Raw genomic sequence first — 7,729 nt, 5'->3', positions numbered from 1 at the left:
AACAATTAGCAAGTCACTAGCTTCCAAAAATAGTTTGATAATTATGTAATTTACATACTGCCGGCCAAGGTTTCTTTTACTTTATCCTAAGTTAATCTGAAAATTATCTGAAATGCTGCTCCACAATCAGAAACGGGCGGGGGGATATATATTTCCTGTCATTTTAAGAATACACAGAATCATCCTCTGGTTAATCCACATGCCTGTGGTATATAATAAAAGTCAAAATGAATCTCAAGAGCCTCTTAATTTTTATTGTCAGATCAGTGAAAGCAGTTTCTGTAAGGGTAAAAAAAATTGAAATTGCCTTCTTTTGAGTAAGATGGAAAGAAGTGTTTCTATTTCTTTTACCTTCACAGTAATGGTCGAGGTTAGTTTTAGGGAGTTTACATATTTTCTAGTGGTGGTGGTTTTGCAACTTAGAACTGTTTAGTCTATTGTTCTTTGTTGGAGTGAACCTTCAAGAGTCTAAATGACTTATTCTCAATTATTTTTAACCTTGTCTTCAACTGGAAGCCTTTAGATGCCCAGACATTCTGGCAAGTAGCTAGCTATCTTTTCACTACTGAAAATCTGTGAGCAGTGTCCATCAGAGTCAGAACATCCAGCCAGTTTAGTGAGAAATGAAAAGGTTTGTATGTATTACATGCCTTGCTTTGGGTCTCTTCCGGGCACTGAATTAACAGGCAAACTTTGTTAGACCTATTACTAAAAAAATTTTACCTAAACAGTTGAATTGCAACAATTACACACTGGTGGGCAAAAATATTTACAGTTTTGTTTCTACAAGAGGTAATACAATAAATAATATTACAAGAATAAACACTTTCTTTCCCTGGGCATGTGGTTCTGGTTGGAGCATTGTCCCCAAGACACAGGTTTGACTCCAGTCAGGACACATTCCCAGGGTGCAGTTTCGATCCCCAGTGGTGGTGCATAAGAAAGCAACCAATTATGTATGTGTGTGTGCTTGCACGCTCGCGCTCTCTCTCTCCCTCTCTCTCCTCTCTCTCCCTCTCTCTCTCTCCTCTCTCTCTCTCTCTCTCTCTCTCTCCTCTCTCTCCCTCCCTCCCTCCCTCCCTCCTCTCTCTCTCTCTCTCTCTCTCTCCTCTCTCTCTCTCTCTCTCTCTCTCCTCTCTCCCCCTCCCGCTCTCTTCCCCCTCCCCTCCTACACCCCTCCCTCCCTCCCTCCCTCTCTCCCTCTCTCCCTAAAAGCAGTGAAGAAAAAAAAATGTCCTGGGGCGAGAATTTAAAAAAGAATAAACTGTTTCTCATAACAACCCACTATTGTTTATACTTGAATTTTGAACTCAAAAATTCAGATATTAATAGAAAAACAGTATCTTAGTTGTTTCCTTTGATGTATATTGTAAATCCCTCACTGCTCCATTTTATTACCAGTTGATGTGAGACTTTATTTAGAAAGTCACTGAATTTCTGATTGCTGCCTGCTCAAAAGAATTCAAAATGGCTTTGCTTCAGTGCATTGAATTTAACATAGAAGGAAACAATCTGCTTTTAATTCAGAAAATTTGCATTACTATCCTTAACCATAGCAGGTTTGTCTGGGGTGGGGGATATAAATTGGAAATAAGGGTGGTCACTAAACACACTTTGTGGAGTATGAGAACACTCAGTAACTGCAAAATACTCAGACACTACAAGGGATAGAGCTTGCTTTGGCACAGGAAGTGGCCTAGGAGCAAATTTGTAGTGTTTGAGGATTTGTGCCCAAATTTTCAAAATTGTATAATCTATGAGCCACTTTAACATTTTTGATCAAGTACTATGTCTAAGCTAAATGCTGGAAAAAAGATCTGCAAAGATACTAAACTGTTTAAAAAGAAGTAAGGAAACGTTTGCAGCATGAAGGATTACAGCAAGAAGCTGGCATCAAAGAGGCATATATGCAGTATTGAAGTGTTCAAGTTATCTGCAGGCTCCAAGCAACACCAAAAGATTTGGCCTTGAAAATCAAGTTATAAAGTCAGAATACTCTCAATATTATTTCATTAGGGCTGCTGAAGAAGAATTTCCCTTTTCCTTTTGGTTTCATTTAATAAAAACATTGCTTATTCTTTGCTTGTTTTTCACCTAATGTTTTGTATTCACAAATGGAACTGTTAAATCTTGGAAAATGAGAGTACTTTGGCTTATATGTTTAAGAAATTTTAAAAAATAGCTGTAGAACACAAAATATCAGGTAATAGAGTTGGATGAGTGCTCTGAAAATATAGTTCTAATGAATAAACTAAACCTCATTATGTTCTTAGCTCTAAATCAAAGCCCATCATGTAGGATAGCATTTGTATTCAGGCAATCCCAATACTAGTTGAGTTTTTATTAAGAATTATCATAAGCATCTTTTCAAAGAAATGTGATTGAAACTGCTGACACTTAGAAATTGGACATAGGAAACTATTGAGATGTTTCCTGAATTCTTAGACAATTAATTTGAGCTACCATGAAGAGTAGAAATTATGGGAGAACCCAGGATAATTTTTGTGCTCCTCAGAAATGTGAAGTTAATTCCTTGGCATCTCTGCTTCACAATGTACAGTTTTTCATACCACTTTCTATTCCTAGAAAAATGAGAACTGTTTATCAGACAGTGCTCACATCAGCTTGTACAAGGAACAGCTGCTGTTGTAGAACCTGTATTCTAAAAAGACCAACTAACCAAAAACTTAATTAGATAAGCACATCCAACCTCTAAAGAAAACAGTTTTATTTAAATTGAGTGATCAGAGAAGGTCAGTTGGAGTTGGGTGAGCTAAGACCTACAGACCAAAAAGCATGAGCTTAGAGGCAGAAGGAAGAGTATGTTGAAAGACCCAGAGACCAGAAAAGAGCTTGGGGCTTAAAGTGGCCATGAAAATTATAGGCCACTAGCATAAAGAACGTTATGAAAGAAAGAAGGGTGTAAAGTGGACAGAAAAATGAGCCAAGTCATGCAGTGCTTTGAGCCAAAGTAAAGGACAGCAGACTCATGCAAAAGAGTCCACATCACAACGGGATCAGGTTTAGTAGTTTCTCTAAGGCTGCTTGCTTTCTTTGTGTTGAATATTGGACCTGAAATCCACAGGGAAGGGAAGGCTAGAAGCTTCAGGATGTATTAAAAGCCAGTGTCAGTTATGCTCTGATTTTGGTGCTCTAGATGGCTTGAAGAAAAAGACCAAAGCCCTTCACCTCGGAGGTAAACAGTACAGTGGGCCCAGGAGTCAGAGATGCTAAAGGAGAAGAAAGAATAATTGTAGGCCCAGCTGTTAGCTCAGGCTAAAAAGGCAGCACATCTGTGGCAACAGGGATGAGCTGACAAAACGGCAGTTGCTTCACCTCTGCCCTCCAAATTTCACACAAGATTTTCCTGTAGCCCACCCTAAGCAGAATTTTGTAAGGAAAGAAATTCTAGGAAATGTAGATTGGCCTAGCCAAGATGGCACGTTACAAGGTCACCATGACCTCTAAGACCCTTCCACCTGGATCTCCAACCAACACCTCAAATTGAATGTATTCCAAACAAAGTTCTTCGTCTTCCCTTCTAAACCTGCTTCTATGTTTCCCTGTGTTTGTAAATGGTACAACTTTCCTTCTGTTATCAAAACTCTAATCCCCTAAACTCCTCTCCTCTCTCATATCCCTCTCTTGCTCCTGCCAATTTGAAACTTAGTTTTATCATTTTTATTTCTGCAGTGCCTACCCCAGTTGTACGAGTTCAAAGTCACCTGGTGATTACACAATCCCACGCACGGATTTCATACTTGGCTTGATGAAAGCCCAATTCTGGAACCCCAGAAGTACAACAATGGCATTCTCTCCTACATAGACACAGGGAGAGTTATGGTCGAGGAGCCAGAGTGCTGTTATTATTATTTAAACCAAGAAAAACACGCCATAGACAAGATGAAAGATCTATTAAGAATGTGTTCTTATTCCTGATCCTAAAACTTGAACAGCTGGGCTTTCCCATGTGGAATAATGTTACATAAATAACTCAGCCAGGAAGCAGAGGGGCTGTGAAGTCCAACTAAATGATCGATGATCTTGGACACTGAATTTCACAGCCAATGGAGTTAACAAAAAAAAAAAAAGTGGTCATTGGAAGGTTCTGGTGAGCTGGTGCTGGTATGATCAGTCCCTGAGTCATGTAGTATGAATTCCACACAGATTTTCTTTTCACTCTATTCCATCAGGACTTTCAGCTCCATCCAGATTTGTCATATTTTAATGAATTGCAGAAATCTAGAGAAATTGGTTCTCAGAAAATAAACTTGTTGAGATTTTAAGTGGAAATAATTCCATTCTTAAATTTAATTTTCTCTTAAAGGGGACAAGTACCCTGAGTAAGTACATCCTATTTAGTATTCTTGTCCACATAATCTAGGTATAGCCCATGTTACATTTTCTGTCCCCATGTCTCCCTCCTTCCTTCCCACCCTTCTTTCCTTCCTTCTTTCTTTCCTTCCTTCCTTCCTTCCTTCCTTCCTTCCTTCCTTCCTTCCTTCCTTCCTTCCTTCTTACATTTCCTACTGCCACTTCTTCCTTCCACAAGGTATACATGGTCACAGTTGTAACACAAATGCCAACAGCATCATGAGAAAATAGGAGTGAGGATCAGAACTGCAGCCTAAGAAAGTTAACTCAGGTCTCCTTATACAACCAGAAGTGGTGAAAGGGAGCTGCAAACTGTATCACATACAGAATTCTGGGGCAAGCCTCATCTGCCCCAGGTTTGGGTTGGCCAAAGTGCTCTTAAAGAGTGAAAATTCATTTGTTTTTTTTCTAGGCATTTCCTTGGAAATGCCAGTGTGGTTGGAAATCCTACTTTGTCCCCTGGAATTCACCTTGCCAGAAGTTATGTGAGGGCTCCTTTCAGTCTTTTTGAAGAGTTACAGGAGACATTCTGTGATTACAATAGGGGTTCCTACAGTAGCTCCCTTTAGGAAGCACTAGCTTGTTCCTACTCTCTTTACCTATCTTGACTTCCCCTTCACCTATGAACATCAGCAAGAGTCGACTCACCCACTGGCTAACACTATGCAGAGAGAAATACATTAACTTGAAAGAAGAGAAGGAAGAAAATATAGAAAAAAATACTTCTGGGTGTTTAATTGCTTCTTAATGCCCCCAGCTGTCTGTCCTTCATATGTTTTTACACAACATTATCCAAGGCAATATGCTATTGTAACTACGCTTACGCCTGATCACCCAGCACACTATGAGTCACTAAGCAAGAGATGCCTCTATTTTCATTATTTATTCTTCCTTTTAAGAGACTGTCCTCTGCGTAGCAAGGCTTGTGCTTGACGAATGGTGATATGAGCCCCTTCCAGTCCAAATAACCATTATTGACTCTCCATGAAAGATAGCCATACAAAGGTAAAACATACATAATTTATTTTTACAAGAATGGGATTTAAAAAGTGCATTCTATTTTGTAGCTTCTCCCTTTAACAATGTCTCATGAATATCTTTACATAAATTAGAGATTTTTGCTCTTATACCATTTTTAAATAATTGGACAGTGTTCCACTATAGAATACAATATAATAATTTAACCTTTATCGTGTCATTGTAAATTATACTTTTCCACTTCAGAAATGACACATTTAAAAGAATAGCCTGACACAAGTCACATCAGCATCCACTAAGATTAATTTATATCACACATGTACTTAAGTTAAAGAGATACCCTGAGTTTGCACTTAGGTCGGCATGAACAGGTTTTTGTCCAGGGTAAGATGCACGGGTAGGCAAAAGAGTTAACTGCTTATTTCCAATTATTTCAAGGGCACTGAGAAATACCTCCCCACTCCACCTCTACTTGCAAACCAAAATTATACCCTTAAAAAGCTTAATATTTCATGACTTACCAACCTTTAACAGAGTAGAGCACAATGAATTTTAAGTCATTCCCTCCCGCACCACCACCATAAGTCTTCAATGAAGTACCTGCCTGCTCGAGGTTGGGGAGCCAGCTGCTAAAGTATCATATTTGAACCCAGTTCTATTAAACATTGCAGTACACTGAGCAAAACAGAGATATTTCCATGCTCAGGAAAACAAATTAGGTACCTCAGACGTGAAACTTAAAGTAAGCCGAGGCTGGGGCATGCTGTGGAACATTCAGACTGAGCAAAACAGTGATCTACTTACTGACGCATTTGCTGTCATGGTTCTTTATTCATTCAGGGCACAGTGGGGCTATAGTTCCATTTTAATAATGGAAGATGTGGGGGATCAACTTATAGAAAATGTGAGCAGAACTCATTTCTTTGTTTATTCTATAAAATGGGATGTTATGCAGCCATTAAATGTGTATTGAAGTATTGGCATGGAAGGATGCACACAGTCTATTAAGTGATGAAAGCAGGTCCCAAAACACTTTACCCAATGTGATCTCTTTAAAAAATCCTGTATATGTGCATGCACATGTGTGCACACACATGTATCAAAAAAGAAATATAAAAATACATACTGACATGTTAATAATGGCTTTCTCTAGAAGGTAGAAATAACTGGTTCTTCTTTCCTGTTATTTTTCTAAGTCTGTGTTTTTATGGTAACATATATGATAATAAATGGCAAGTGTGTTCTTTTGAATTTCATTCTACTTTTTTTTCATGCTGGGTTATTTTCAGACCATAGACCCTTGTTGCAACTTGCTTTATTGATTTTTCCTCTTTGTTTCATTCCCATGAGAATATGAAATGTCTTTGTTATTTTATCTCCAAATCTGTTGTTCTGTCTTTCCTTTTCCTACTTTCTCCCCCATACTCAATTTCTCAAGCTAGACATTTCATATTAATTTAAAGTATTTAAGGGTGGTCACTCCTTATTTGTCTTTGGAAATCCAGATTGTGAACAGTATTTAGTAAACTTTCATCCATCATGTAAATTCTTAATTCTTTGAAGAGGCACAAATGGACTGAATTTACCCCCTAATGCCCTGACTTCAAGCACTTCAACCATCAAGAAAAGTAAATCATTTAAATTTAGAACTGACGAGAAACAGACTTAGTTATCTCCAACGTACATGATAAAGAATGGTCTGCCAAGGGTTTTTGGTAAAGGCAAAAGATAATAAACTTAAAATGTATATACTAGTCAATGAATGTTTTAAATATACAACAGAGTGAGTGGTCCAAGTTTTAGAAATAAATGCCATGCATTGATATAACATTAGTGCCAACCAAATGAGTTTATTTTCTGGGTGAAAAAACTTATTTCCCCTGTATCTTAAATGAAATGAAATGTACCTATCTGGTATTAGATGGCATAAAGATGTCAACTTTATAAATTTTCCTGATCCTTGGTTTATGACATTAATAACAAATGTATCTCCATTCATTTCACATATAAAATACTGGAGAATTTGGAATGTATTATACCATTCAATTATGTATACTCTGAGGCTTATGAAAAAAAATGAAACATTTGACAAGTCTTGGTAAGAAAATCTCTACATAAATGATTTAGTAGTAGTTATGTATGGTTTTGGACATTTAAAAATGCTGTTCTATAATCCTGTGAATTACTGAAACCAGGTTAATGGATGGCATGTGGAAGAAGTATATTATATGGGAGTTTTGACTAATGAATGCAATCTTCTTTCTTACCTAATGATTTATTCTACCTTATTTACTAAAAGTTCTCAGCATATCAAAAGGATGTCTAAGTATTAACAATTGGATAAGTAACAAATGTGTCAATGAGGCATAATTTATTC

This window comes from Phyllostomus discolor, chromosome 3 (assembly GCF_004126475.2).
Source record: "Phyllostomus discolor isolate MPI-MPIP mPhyDis1 chromosome 3, mPhyDis1.pri.v3, whole genome shotgun sequence".
NCBI classification, from domain to species: Eukaryota; Metazoa; Chordata; class Mammalia; order Chiroptera; family Phyllostomidae; genus Phyllostomus; species Phyllostomus discolor.
The sequence above is the reverse complement of the archived record's forward strand: the minus strand, read 5'-3'. Positions refer to the sequence as shown.